The 15,470-nt window shown below is 42.0% G+C and overlaps 1 protein-coding gene across 4 annotated transcripts in view; it reads left to right on the forward strand.

Annotated features, from left to right (window-relative positions):
* Pard3b (par-3 family cell polarity regulator beta) overlaps positions 1-15,470 on the forward strand; it is a 990,158-nt gene that overhangs the window by 872,258 nt on the left and 102,430 nt on the right. The gene's annotated exons all lie outside the window — the stretch shown is intronic.

The raw sequence follows: 15,470 nt of genomic DNA on the forward strand, positions 1-15,470 counted from the left end.
TGGGTTCATAGTCTCTCTCCCTACACACGCAGAAGGACCCTGGCGGCTCAGGATGCTGTGGATTATATTGCCTGATGCCAAACCTATGCTTGCTGGTCCAGGGCAGGCACTTACTGGTATGTGCTGAGTGAATGGAAGGCTGCTGAAGGGTGTCATGGGGAGAGTCTTTCATTCAGGTGGTGTGCAAAGGCCTGGCCCTGGAAACAGCCCCCAGAGGAAGCCAGCAGATCCCTGCTCTCAACATCCTTCTTCCTGCGGAGATGGTAAAAATGGGCAAAGAAATAAATTGTGACGATGCATTCAGGGAATTCAGTCCCAGAAAAGAAGCCAAAAGGCTACCCGGGAAGGGGGAGATGGCCAGGGAAGGATCCTCTGACATGAAGACCGGTCTTGAGAGACATGTTGCAGGCAAAATAGCAATTCTACCTCCCCAGGGGCTGGGACAAAACATGGCACAAGAGGTGGATTAAACAGAGGTTAAGTCCAGGGAACAGTAAAAGTCCAGCTGGAGACCTGGCCATGAGAGCAGAAAGCAGTTGAATAGGAGGCAGAGGAAATAGGACCCCGAGGATGTAGCTCAGTGGCATAAGCACCTGCCTGGCAAGTGCAAGGTCCTGAGTTTAATTCCTGGTACCAAAAAAAAGGACTAAGAAGACAGTATGGAGACTCTTGGAGCAGGGAATTCCATGAGCAGAGGTAGATTCTAGGAGGGCTGGTCTGCAGCAGATTAGAATTTGGGGTAGAGACACTGGTCACCATGGGTTGCTATGGAAGTAGAATGCAGGCATGGGCATGCGGTGAGAGGCACTGATTACAGCCAAGTACATGTAGAAGGCATGAGAAAACAGATGTCAGCAATACTATAAAATTACACAGTATTGACAACCCAGCGCTACTTATGTATCTAGTGTTTCTTAGGTGCCGGGCACCAGTCTAAATGCTTTGAGTAATAACTCCCTTAGCCCTCAAAACAATCCTGTAAGATTTACCCACATTTTCCTCAATTCACAAAGAAAAAGGCTACTTAATAGCTCTAAACTAGGGAGGCAGAAAATAGTAGAACCTGAATTTGAACCCAGCACCCATGACTCTGGAGCCCGTGCCCTGAATGATAATTGTTTCAAGATCTGATGAGCATGAGAAACAACTAAAAGTCAGGAAAATTAGGAGGAAAGCAAACTCAAAAGGGCAGAGGAGAGGGCTGCCCTGAGATGGACTGGGTGTAGAGTTAAAAGTGGGGAGGGAGACTTGACAGTGGCGCTCAGCTCCGGTGAGATGTAGCCCGAGACTTGACCACAGGGACGCAGGGTCTGGCCAGGACCTGACTGGTGTCAGGTGCTTCGCAGATGTCTTGCTGAATGGCTGAAAGGTCCATGAATGAGCACAAGGAAGGGCATGATAATTGAACACAGAATACCCAGTATGGCTGAGATTGAAAGGAAGAATGAGACCAGGGAGAATCATGGAGAAGGTCTGCATTTAACAACCCAGGCAGAAACACGGTCAAGGAAATGGAGGCAGCAATCTGGAGGAGGAGGAGGACAGGGAAGGGACGTGCCGTCCCACACCCTGTCCTGCAGCAGTCTGCAAGAGTTTGTCGTGGTGAGCAGCGGAGAAGGTGTGAGCCAGGTTGTCATCAACCCAAGAGAAGGATAGCAGATGACAGAAGGAGACCATAGACAATTGTTTCTCAAAGGTTTGGAAAAGAGGGAGAAGCGGGAGGCAACAGCTTGAGGAACGATTAGGGGCTCCTGGAAGGTAACCCTTCACAGGAAGCCTCTAAGTGCTCTGGAAAGAAGAGAATGGAGAGCAGTGTCTCCGGCCCCAGCAGGAGAGCCGGGTCCTCCCTCTGCTGGCCAGGGCAGCGAGGGCTCCTAACAGCAGGGCTACGGCAAGCACCCAGGCACCGTGAGACTCCAGGACCTGCAGGCAGAAAGCCTCGCAGGGCAGGAACTGCAGGTAACAGCTAGCCGAGCAAGGTGGTGACATCCTCCTTTGGATGGGGCAGAAAGCAGTGACATCACCATGCTGCTGGTTTTAGGGGATCTGTGGCACTCAGCAGCTGCTTTTCATTATTTTTTAAGGCTCTCCCCACTCCCTACTGCAGACTTCTCTGGACTTACATCTGTCTTCCCAGCTGTGAGCTGCTGAATCCCGGGGTGCAAAACCCAGAGAGACGAGTGGGAAGGGCATCCAAACACTGATTATATGCTGCTTAGGATAAATCTTGGTTCATTGTGCCTCTGCGGGCACATGCCTTCAGATTCAAGTGTGCGCCTCTGTCTCCCTTTCAATATCTGTCTGTAAACCTTGATGGTATTAAGCCTATGTTTTAATAAATATTTTGTTTGCTGGATTCCCATTAATATTCATAGGCAATGGAGCACTTTGGGTTTTGTGATTTCTAATAAACATGATGGTGTTACCAGTTTGTGCTAAGCATTCAGTGCTCCATCAAAACGGCCGCTCTAATTAGGTTCCTTGAATTAGCTAATGGATTTGGAGAAAGATAGCTTAGAAAGCTCTTACAGCTGTCCAAGATATTCTTGCCATGGCAGAAAGACAAAAGGCCCCTGGAAGCTACAGACTTCAGAGCTTTAGAAATGCAGCTGACAGTTAAAAAGATAAATTGCATTCATATTTTTCCAGTGAAAGTCCTAATACTGAATTAATGTTATCCCTGTAGTGAGCATCCATTAAGAAGCTCATTTTATTATAAGGGTGCATTTTGACCATTAGCTCTTTTTCTTTACTTCCTTCCTCCCCCTCTCCTTTTGCTCCCCCCAATCCCCAGGATATTTTGAACACAGTATTAAAAACCCTTTTTGAATAAGAAGAAATGATTCCTTCTCTTGGAAGGTTATAGATGTAGTGGCTCTCATTGATATGTAATAAGTCTTCAGTTTCTAAAATAAGTCAAGTAATATATAGAGATATAAAAAGTGATATAAAATAAGTGATTACATTTAAACCTTATGGCTTATATTTTATGTAGAATTTGAAAACAAAAGGAAAGCTTCTAGCTGGGTGGCAGTGGGCTCATTTACAGTTGGATAAGAGAGGATTTCACTGCTGAATAGGAACTATCTCTAGTAAAACATATTGCTGCACTTCCCTCATCCAAAAAAGCCATTTGACACGTTCCTCACCTTTGCTAAAGAACAAGTTTCCTTAACAAATAATGAATTAATGGCATTTGAATGACTGTACTTAATAGATCCACAAGAACAGAGAAAAACAGTAGTACTGGGATGAATAACAGGAAAAAGCTCGTGGTGCATAGCAGAATTCAGCAAAGACTGTCACCCCAAATCTCCTTTTAATAAGACATGCGAGTTCTCATTAGTTCTGTAGCCAAGCTCTAGGTAACTTTTGCTCTTAGTTTATTCACTTAGAGAACTAATGCCTTGTACTTTTTAATATGAAAAGTTGCGTGTCTCTCGAAACAGCAAATCCTCCAGGGAACTGTTTGCTGGGTCATTAACTTTCAAACATCCAAATTCTGTTTTCCTCATCTGAGTCTTTGCAGGACCTCCCCATCTGCAGTCTCTCCTGCCTTTGACCTTTTCTCCTCATTAGACCTCTACCAAGCAAAGCGCTGGGCAAAGAAAAGATGTGATATTTAAGTCGATTAATTGGGATATTATTTACAGCTCTGGGAAAACTCTTGTTTGGAAAGAAACTGACACTGTTGGTTTAAGTGAGGTTTTTCTAAATCATCTGTTGTTTATCTGCCATGTACTTCTAAGCTTCTTATTTCTACAGATAATCAAGAGCTGATAGGAATAATCATACCTAATAAAGCTGAGACAAGGGAAGAAATAAGAATCGTGTTAGTGATAAAATATAGGTTACAGATTAGCTGGTGATTTTGTTTCTGTAGGATATTAATAAGACAAACGCATTGCTATGTGAAGTATCAAAAAAAAAAGCTCAATTATTCCCTACACATGGCTTCACTGTGATGCATAGAAGGCATAATTGACACCATGTTTATTGAAAAAACTGGCAACTGTCGCCCTGTGGAGAGGCTACTGAAAGCAGGGGGCAGGAGGGTTTGTATTCGTTTTTTACAGTTATTTATAGAGTCCCATCAACAGCAGCAGAGTGCCTGATTCTCCCCCTTCTGGGATATTCGACAACTCATTCACTGTTCCTATCAAGGAGACAGCTACAAATAGCTCCTCCTTGGCCACTGTTACCCAGCCTGTGTGGGGCAGTGGCTATTTATTAAGATTTTGTGGCTACTTTCCTTGAAAGAGCCGTGAAAGTAAAAGTCGTTGTCAGCCCATAATGGGTTGGCTTATTTGTTTGTTTTGCTTTGCTTTGCTTTAACTTTCCTCTCTCTGAGTAGGCAGCCCAGGCCCCATCTCTAATGGGAAATTCATCACTGCATTAGCGAGGTGCCCTGCCTCACCCCCACTTAGCTACCAGTTTCTCTTGTTACGGAAAATGCTCGCTTCCCAGCATCTCAGTCTGCGTGGTGCTCAGGCACCGTGTCCAGCACGCAGAGAAACAGAGAATGGTGGCCGTTGCCTGTGAGTTGGCCACCCAGCAGTGGTGCACACACATTACTGTAGGAGCACAAGGAAAACCCTTGGAGGTCGCCTCGCAGCCTCCCTGGGTTATTTCTTCAGGTCTATGTGGATGTAACTAATGCCCCCTCTGACACCACTGCTGTGCTGTTTGAAATCCACATCATCCCCTTGGAGAGATGCGCGTGGGCGCCAGGTAAATCCTGCCCACTTCCTTTCCTCACACTTCCGCTGTGACACGGCCTCCCTGAGGACCCCCCTGACCACTCACAGAGCTCCTCAACCCCACTCAGAACTCAGCACTTCCGTCTACTCCGAGGGCCTTCCTCATGCTAACTACCACACTGCACTGTCATTGTGTGTTTATATCACCACTTGCCCCACATGACAGCGAGGTCCCTTAGGTCAGGTCTGGATCCTAATCACCTCGGCACACCTGGGGACTAGACACATGGATATTTGAGGATAAGTGATGTCTAAATGTGCACATCAGAAAACACTCACAGAGCTACTGCAGAGCTTCTGTAAAACCAGCTGATATCCTACCGTTGACGCCCATTCACTGTTTTCTCCTCCATGCTGAAAATAAAGTTGGTGTTTCACTAGCAAGGACCTGTAAGAATCTAAGGATCTTGTACCAACTGACACTATCTTGAGGCAGTGATAACCGAAGTTGCCCTCTGTCCCGTAAATCCTAGAGGCCAGGAGGTCAGCAGAGGGTACCGGTTTACATCCCATGGTGAGTTGTGAGGTATTCTTGGATTTAATGCCCACTGCAAGCAAAGGAGATGTTAACTTTTTATGCAGCTCTCTGGAGTTGAGAATCTCTTTGAATCAGATGCTTGTTATAATCCTATTTAAAATTTCTGAAGGGCTTAACATTCATGCAGGTGAGACTAAAAGTCATAAGAGGAGTGTAAATGATACAGAAACATGTTACTAGTAAATTCTTGTCCTTTTTGGGCCTAACTGCTTTTGTGCTATTTATATAACATCCTGCGGGTAGAATTGTGTGTTTATTAGATCCTGTGATTCACTGCCACATGTGATCGCCTAGATCTGCCCCATAGTCCCATAGCTACGAGGCCCGTGTGTTGCTCCCATGTTTTTAAACAGTTTGTCTAGCTTCCTTTAACAAGTATGAAGGTGTGGCCTTGGTTCACAAACTTAATTCGTTCCACAGTCCTGGAGAAGAGGTCACATTCATGTTCTTGCAGGAAAGACAGCCGCAGGCGTGTTCATCACCACTGCAAAGGTGGCAAACCAGAAAAGTTTGTGAACCAAGCTGTTCACAACCAAAAGTGGTCGTGAAGCGAGATAACACTGCACGTGTATTTAGAGCACTGTCTCCTGACATCCAGGATCGAGTTCCTAATCCTGATATTTGGCTCTTTCCATTAAAAACCTTGTTCTCTTTTCAAAAAAGAAAGTTTTTTCTTTGTCCTATAATTTTTCTAACCTCCTCTACTTAAATAGAAAGAATAGAAAAGGCCTTATTCTGTAAGAAACTACTGTTTTAATCTACTGATTGTTACCACAGTTTACACAGTGCCGGTGCAATCCTCTAAATAAAAAAACCATCATTTAGAATCTTATTTCCTGTTAAAATTGTGGAGCCAGTTAAGGTACATTTTCTTGTTACCCAGAAGGGGATCTCAGGCTCCAGCTGCTGGGAATCAGTGTTTTGGTGGCATTCCATAATCCCTGGGGAGAAGGAGAGTTTCTGTATCACTTCCTCTGAGGAAAAGGGAATTTCACAGAGGCCTAGAAAATTCTCAAGTTTTCATGGCCTGTAGCCCACAAAGGCTTATTTTTCCCAGAATTGACCCTGCAAGTTTAATCCACATCTAAATGTCAGATATGTATTCTTAAAACTCAAGCTGTGTTTGCTTTAAGCCTAGAAGGTAATAACTTTGTCTTTTCAGATCCTGCAGTAGTTGGTGAGTGTCTTTGAGAAGAGTGCATGCAGATCTGTGTACATTATCATTAATTTGCTCAAGTAACATACAGACAGCAAATGTTTATTTCTCCTTAAACTATCTTTTTAGTTAGAGACATGAAAGTGAGCTGAGATCATGCAACTTTTGTAGGTTTCTTCCATTTACCAAAATTTTGCTCATTTTTATTTTGTATTGTAAAAATCTTTTTTAAAAGCCTTCAAATGCTCTTAAGCGAAGGCATGTCTTAACGTTAGTTTTTACAGTCATAGTGGGAGACAAAAACTGTCTGTAGCCAAAATTGCCTTAAGAAACACTGGGAGAATACTGCATGGGCCCTGCCTATACTCTCTCACAAACCACCCCTAACCATGCTGTTTCTATTAGCGCTGTACTGCATGGCTCTTCCCTGGCAACCAACTTGCTTACGGGAGACCACACTGGATAGTAATATATGCCTTTAAGCACTGGGCTCATGTGCAGGCAGCACAGAATTTGGATTATAAAAGGTTCTAGGAGCAACCGACACGAACCAATGAAATCCAAGTCCACTTTTCTCCGGGGCACATGGATATATTCACACAATGGAATGGCTCATGGAAACACTGTCGCTATTTAAATTATCCAAGTCCCTGTTTTGTCAGTTCCAATGCAGTGTCACTCTACTTCTGCCATGCAAGGATAGCTGTGTTCACAAGAACTGCAACTCGGGGCAAAGTTCATTCATCATCCCTTGTAGAAGATGCAGTGAATCACAGCTCCACACCGATCCAAATCTATGTTTTTCTTTGCATCCGTGTATGTATACTTGGCAAAGCTGTAAAAGAAGAATGGAGGGACAGTTTTACTGCTATTCAGTGTGAATTTTTCAACTATATTTTTAAATATTTCTTCTTTAAGAAATAAGAATTACCATATGAATCACTCGATACATTCCTTCTGTGACCCCACATACTTTATATTGTTCATAACACTGGCAAAATGCCTTCAGACAATATGCATCACATACTTACATCTTTGAAGTTTTGAGTGTTTGTGCAAAATACTTAAGGTTCAAAAATATTACCCTATGTATGGAAATGTATCTGAACACCATTCAAAATATCCATAACTCAAAAGGGTGTTTTATGACTTCTGAAATTTGAACACAACCAATAAGTCATTGCACAGTATCAAAATAATGCATTTATTTGCTTTAAGCTTATGAAAGTGAACTAAAGCTGGGAAAAATAAGGTGTGTTGTTGAATTGTGAGAAACACTCTCAGCATCATGTCTAAGGAGTGTCTGCCTTTGCCAGGAGTGGAGATGAGAGGCAGAATGCTCTGATTAGAGAGCAGCCTCACATCACCTCGAGTGACAAAGAGTAAAGGGAGAGCAGTGCCTTTTATCAGAAGAGATGACATTGATCTAGTGACGATTCTCAGTCGCAGCAATCAATCCAGCAGGAGAAAGTTGCCCTTCATGGATCAATGAGATTACTTTCAACGTAAATGGTAGCCATGGCTCCCAGTGTGAGGAGAACTGCTTACCATTATACAATCAAAGGTGCCAGGGGAAAGGGGGCTTTTATTTCTTTATGCTCCACCACTCTGGCTTGTGAATCCACTGGGGTCAAGGTCTAGTCTGGGGGTTAAATTTCCAAAACAGTTTCAAGCTATAAGAGCCAGAGAATCAGTTCACCAAGCCAGGGATGGAAATACCAACACAAGCGTCTCAAATGCAGCAGATGCTGAGGGCAGGAGACAAAGGTTAGACTCAGGTTGCTATGTCAAAGTCAGGGTCGGGGTACATCATCAGAATCCTGTATGCAGGTCAGAGTGCCACAGACTGTATCTGTGGCTTGGGGAGGGGAGTGGGGGGCCCAGGCGGGGTTCAAGCCAGAGCTGCTGTGTTCCTGGGCCTTGTGGGTCTTTCCTCCCTGTCACCCTGACTTGCATGTCAACTTCCCCAGGAGAGCCTGGAGGAGTATGTTTGTTAAGCTCTTATACAATTACGTACTTTTCAAAGTTATGGATTAGCATAGTGGGTAGTTTATTCTCAGATTTTACCACCAGTTTGTTATAGGATATTAAATATTCTCTTAAAATATACGTAAGTTCTCTTACCTGTTAAGATATCAGAGATCAAAAATAATTGACCAGAAAGCAAAGGAAATTTTAGTTGTGATTCCTTTTTGACTATTAATAATATTAGTCACTCTTTCTGTAAACTCATTTTTTTTTCAATACTGGGGATTGAAACTGGTGCTTTCTCAAAGAACCATATCCCCAGCCCTCTATCCCTTTTTTATTTTTTTAAATTTCAAGATGGTCTGACCTAGTTAACCAGGCTAGTCTCAGACTTGTGATACTCCTACTTCAGCCCCCCAGAATGCTGGAATTAAACCTTCATTTTTAATATAGGCATTAACTTTTAATATAAGAATTTAAAGACATTCACAGTAAGCAATTGAATATCTAGCAGTTAAATAAACTAGAAATTAAATATTCATATGAGCAAAGGCATGTTCTTAGTCAGGAAGCTAGTTTTGTGAAAATAATTAAAAATTTGAAACACCATCATAGCTAATTAGTGTGAACTTGGGAAGAAATTAGAAAAAAGATCCCAAAATGTGCACAGGTAGTCAGTGTCAGGTCCCAAAGGTCACTGGCCTCACCAACAAAAAATCTTATTTATAAATGCATCTTTGCGGAACTAGGTATTCTTTGGAAGCCAGAGGATTTGCAAGGTAGAGAATAATCACAGTTTTCACTGATATTGATACTGGACAGTTTTCAGAGCTATTTGGCACTAAATTATCATTAAAGGAGGCTATAGAATTAAATTCCTTAAAAGCAATCACTTCTGAGTCCCTTTAGTATACATGTTGGTGTGCACGCCTACACTATTTAAATGTATTTGCTCTATGGGCTGTGATATCTACAAGGTGTGTAAGTGCTATTGGATCTTGGTTTCCACACATTTTAAATCTTTTTGAATTAACATTCACGCATGTGTATAAGAATCTTACAAAGTTTTTATTTGGTCGAAATTTTATCGCCAACTGAAAATGATAACAATCATACCCAGGACTGTTTTCATTTAGCATTGTTTTCTAGAAAATCAGTGGGGGGGGGGGGGCTTAAAGTAATAGCAAAATAAGTCAGTTACATTTTATTCATGCCATTAAGAATGCAAGGAAAAAGACAAAAAAAAAAAAAAAAAAAAGAATGTAAATGTCACAGAATATCAGATGTTTTGAGAGCCCTGGTTCTCTCTTGAGAAAAAATAATCCTTTTAGAAAAAATTTAGCTATGATGATGCTAAATTTTAATTTTATAGCTATGGTGATTTTTAGCTGCTTCAATGCAATGAAAGAAAGAACAAAATGAAAACAACTCTTCTCCTGGGGGGCAGAGAGAAGAAAGGGGGGAAAACTACTTACAGCATCAAAATAATGCTTTACCTCAAAGTGATAAAAATCTGTCAAACACTAAAAACAGCTTCCCTATACTTGGAATTATTGTTGACAGGTACACATCTTATATAAACAGTGTAATTCGGTGACTTCGTAAAGATTATCGTCTCTCTGGGAATCCAGATAGGAATATTTCTCTTAAGGTTCCTGATCAGTCCACCCCTTTGAAGCCTCAACATGAGACCGGCCAAATATGACACCAGACAGCAGCGCCTTTCACCACTGACTTCCGCGTTCTTCTTGCAAAACCGAAAATTTAACTCCCAGCTTTTTGCACTTGCGTCAACATTGCCCCACTGAACTGTCAAAACGCCACTCGGAGCTCAGAGGGGCTGGGGATTTAGCTCAGCGGCATAAGCACCTTCCTTGCAAGCAAGCAGTGGAGAGTTCGATCCCTAGTGCCGATAAAAGACAAAAAAAGACCAAAAAAAAAAAAAAAAATGCCACTGGGCCCACCCCCTGTCAAACTGAGAATAAAAGCTCGAAGTTTCTTTGTCTACCCCAAGGGGATTTGCACTCTACTTCTGGCTTCCCATGTCTGCAATACAGACCTTTTTGTGTTTTTTGTTTTGTTTTGTTTTGTTTTGTTTTGTTTTGTTTTGGTTTTGTTTTTCTTTCTTTGCTCTTGCTTTTCTACTGTGCCAAAGAAAAAAACCTATCAATTCCATTCTACAAAGACTTAGGCACATCGTTTGTTAGGCACATCTTCCACCTTGTATGCCAGGGTGGTACTTCAAATGATCGGGCTCGTGAGCGGTGAACATCTTCATGAGTGAAGAGCTACATGTCTTTAGGAAACCTGCTTGGCGTTCACCATGTTCAGTTTCATCATCATTCAAGTGTGTGCGTTTGCAAACACAACCATTCACACATGCAAACCCAGTTATCCCAGATAATTCACTAATTCAGTAGTGGCCGAGTGCAGGCGCTAGTGACTGTTCTTACACACCGTGAACTCTCCCAGCAGCAGCCCTGGCTGCCTCTCAGCCCCACTCCTGATCCGGAGACTATTTGTCTTTGATGTGGAATCTTTGTCATATGTTGATTCTCTTTTGCAGCCCATTCAGTTTTATACCAGTTTCTTACAAAAACCTGTTAGAAATGTAATATTAATTGTCCAGGAATGTCAGTCTGCCATTGCTCCAGCATCAGTTTTTAATGAACACAGACTTCATTGCTTGTATTTCGATTACTTTAGTTACTTTTATTTCTGTTTTTTATTGCAAAAATCTGTGCAAATAAAAGAATATCAAAAGGTATAGCTATAAATGTGTTCTGCTAACTTCCTTCTGCCTTGAAATGTCTGTGAACTGCTGCTACAAAATGCCTGCTGCATTTTAATGCCTTCTTGCAAGGCAACATGATATGGGAGAAACAGCTCTGGCTTTGTAGGCACAAAAACCCAGGGCCACCATTCGCCAGGTGTGGCTTCACTTCTGTGAGCCTCAGAGTGTTTGTGTCTGAAAGGTCAACAGCAACATCACCCTCACAGCTTCCAAGATTCAATGAGATGAAATATGTAGAGTGCAAATACGGTAGCTAGAACATCACAGAAGCTCAATAATTGTTATTTATTTCTCCAGCCTGCAGCAGCAGTAGGGGAGACTAGGCTATGCACAAATGAACACTCACTTTAATAACTACCATAACTGAGGAAATTATGAACTAGGAAGAATTAAAGTAAAGGTGAAATTCCAAAGAAGCAGATGATACTTTAGTGTGGAGCTGATCGCATCTGGTGGCTAGTCATTGATGGCTGTAGGTGGTTATGCGATAACAACATGGTTTCTGAATTCTGTTACAATTTCAGTTCCTTCCAGCTCTGCAGTGCTCCAAGAAGGGCTTGTTTAACTATGTATTTGCCTTTAAACATATAGGTTGTGTAGTTGACAAGAAATACAGTATAAATGTTTTGTTATACTGCTTGAAATAATATAAAATTTCAGCATGTTCATCTTGGTGAGACAGTTATTGATTCTTTGATAGGTTTTATGTGGTTCCAAGAGTATCTGAGTTACATCACAATTTTATGTCACTTCTGAAGCTATCAGACAAAAGATTCCCTAGAATCGTACTGGCAAAGTTCTATAAAGCTAGGAAAACCCATAGATGATGGAAACCAGAATCCTCAGAAAGTAGGCTGTCCTCAGTTTCCATATGGTTCATTTGATGCCAGAGAGCTCAGTGTCTAAAATATAAATAAGATGGACAAAGAGAAAGAGATTGGAAGATGGTAAGTTATAGTGCAAAGAGGAGTCTAAAGTCAGGCTAGTCTTGTGAATCAGGTGCTAGCAGTGAACCTCATATAGTATTTGGATGTGTGTATGTGTTTGAGGATTTAACCCAGGGCCTTCAAACTGAGCTACATCCCCAGACTGATTTTATTTTTATTTTTTACTTTTGAGACAGGTTCAATAAGTACCTGAGTTGCATGGGCTGGGTTTCAACTTGTGATCCTCTTGCCCCAGATTCCCACAGTACTCCAGTTGCAGGTGTGCACCATCACACCTGGATCAATAGTGTTTTAGTATCTATGGCATCTACTACAGGATATTAAATAAATTAAACTCAAATGCCAGCTCCCGTAGGTTAGTAGTGATTTTCTGAAGTTCTGGGTTGAAATGGATTCTAAGTCTATGTCTGAAATTATTGGGAAATAGTGCTGTAATTGATTAGTGATGTCTGCTCTAGGTAGAAAATGGAGTAAATGTTCTTAGCATTGCACTTGCTGTGTAAGTGTTCTATAAATTATATTATGATTTATCATGATGATGATTTATTATTACAGAGTGCTTGTATGTCCCCATCAAAGCACTAAATTTATACATCCTCAGCACAGAACTGAACTTTTTAGTTTCTTTGATTACAATAATAGTATATGTCACTTTTATCAACTTGGTGGTAAACATATGTATATTATTCACTGAGAAGAGCTGAAAACTGAAATCAAAATTTGCTATTCTTTTTTTTTTTTTTACCAAATCCATTCATTCCAAAACCCACTTATTAAGCACCCCCTATATATGCTGAGTGTTTTTTTAACGTGACATATCAAGTTTAAACAACCCAAAATCAAAAAAGTTCCACTTACATGGAGTTTATATTCTAGTGAGGGAAACTAACAAAGCCAATTTTATATATATCATGTTAGAGGTTGACAACTCCAGCAGATTTTTAAAAAGGAGAATAAAACCTAATGATACAAAACAGTGAAAGCGGTATAGAACTTCAAAACAGGACAATAGGTCATCAAAAATTTGCTATTCTTAATTGTACTATATTAACCACCTGCTTGGAAAAAATATTATGAAGTTATTAGAAGTAGAATTAGGGTTGAAAAGAAACAAGGAGAGATGATACTGAGATCTAGTCCCAAGCTATGATAAGAAAGTTTGCACAGTCTTCCATTTTGCCTTTAAAATATTCATGCAGTGAAAAAATACAGTGTGTTCTGTACCAAGATTCTCTGTGACATTTTTTAAAGTTGTTTTTGTTTTTCCACTGGGGCCAAATTTCTTCTCTGGGTTTCTAACCAGGTTTCTGTGAGCTATTGGGGAATTTTTTAATCAGGAATAACTGATTTTGTATTCTTGCCCCATTCCCTTGTTTGAGAATGGCAATCTGATCAGACTCATACTTTTAAATTTATATATTTATAGGCATATGGGAGAATAGTTTACAGTCTGAATATGATTTTTTTTCTCACCACAAATAGAGGAAAATCTTAGTGTTGGTTTTTTAAAGAAACAGTGCCTTCTTGGTTTCTTTTTTTCATTCTTTCCTTTTTCCCTTTTATTAGTGATGATTTCACTCTACTTGAATCCAATGCTTCGGTTTCTTGCGGGTAAAGTAATAGATTACGTATGCGGTGTTTGCACTGTGTTGATTGAACTCATCTGGCGGGTTTGAGCACAGAGCCTGCGTTCTGTGAAGGCAGCAACCTGGGTATGGGATCCAGAGACATCCCGGTCCTGCCTGATGCCTCGGGAGCCCAGGAGGACCAGGACCCACTGCACTACCTTCCCGTCTGTGGTGCTTCCGAGGGGCTTGGCATCTTAGCAACATCTTCCTCCAGTACTCAAAAGAAACTTGAACTGGAACTATCTGGAAATTTTTAAATCCACACTGAAGGAAAAAAGCCACATAGCCCTGAAGAGTTTATATTTTCTTAATCAAAAATGGCAGCCACAGGTCTGTGAATGCACTAGATCCCCCAGCAGCTCTGAGACCTCAGGGCAGGGACACACATCTGCCATCTGTGATGAGCATCGCACCCAGGAAGTGTGCTTGTCCTCGAAAGCAGGCCTCCTCAACCCTTCTCTCTGTACCAGTGTGCATCAGTGTGGTCTGGAGGACATCCCTGCCGGGGACTTGATGCACACACTGAACGTATCTTGGTCTTTCTCCACCTTCATTGCTCCCAGCATGGCCCCTTCCCCATCCCCAGAAAGTCTGCCTCTTCATTTCCTGCCATCTCTCCTCCATTTTACTTTATACTTTTGATTTATCATATTAGAGAAATCATGCAGACATAATTTTAAATAACTTTAACAAAACAGATGATCATTTTCTACTGCTTTTTCAATACTGCATCTTTTTTGGGTATCTTTTTAAAACTGAAAAGCCAAACGTAGTAGTCAGGAACAATGGGACTGTAAGGCTCTTCATACCAGGGCCACTCCCTGCCTGTCCCAGGTCCCCCCAACTCCACATCCCTTATCAACTAGAGCCAGGATTCTCACTCATTCATGAAACACCAATGTCTGTACCAAGTAAGTACCTAAATCTGCCAGTGGTATACATTTGTCATTTAGTGGTGTAGATCGTGAACATCCCTAAATTAAAGTCACCAGCAGACACTTTTATTCCACCTTCCTCTGCAAAGGAAGGGAGCGTGTATCATCCAGTGTGCGAGGGGGCCTGGAGAAGTTGGGGACCCCCCATGCACCCAGAGTAGCCAGCTTGCATTTCCTGAAGCACAAGCTTTCTTGGGGCTGTCACTCGTCTTGCCTTTCTCTCCTCCTGGAACTTCCTCTCTTCTCTTGTCCAGCTGTCAAGCACCCAGCTCTACAGTGCCATCTGCTCTGCAGCACCTCTGTGGCCATGTCTCATGGCCTTGTCCTTTGTGCTCCCAGGACCCCATGCTGATCTATGTTATGGCACAGTCAGAATAGACCACAGTCTTCTGTGTACCTTTCACTCCTCACCTCCTCAATTGCAATTCTTGCAGGGAAAGCCTGTGAGGTTTGTTTTAACATTCCCTGGTCTCAACATAAGGGCTGACACAATAGGGTGCTCAACTGTGCCGCAAGTCCATTATGGAGCTGAATGATGGTTCAGATCTGCCTGTGCCATTCACTTACTTCCCAGTCCTGGATCTGAATGCATGATGGTGGCTCATTGAAGTGATGATGATGGAAATCCAAGCTGAAAGGGAAGCCCCAGCTGAGCAATGGGGATGGTAGACAGATCACTGGAGAAGTGTGTGTCCTGGGAAGAGGGGAGCCTAGGACAAGCAACAGGCAGGCACTCACAGCCAT

The sequence above is a fragment of the Cavia porcellus genome, unplaced genomic scaffold (assembly GCF_034190915.1).
Source record: "Cavia porcellus strain 051 isolate PalLab524CR breed Dunkin Hartley unplaced genomic scaffold, mCavPor4.1 scaffold_26, whole genome shotgun sequence".
Lineage (NCBI taxonomy): Eukaryota > Metazoa > Chordata > Mammalia > Rodentia > Caviidae > Cavia > Cavia porcellus.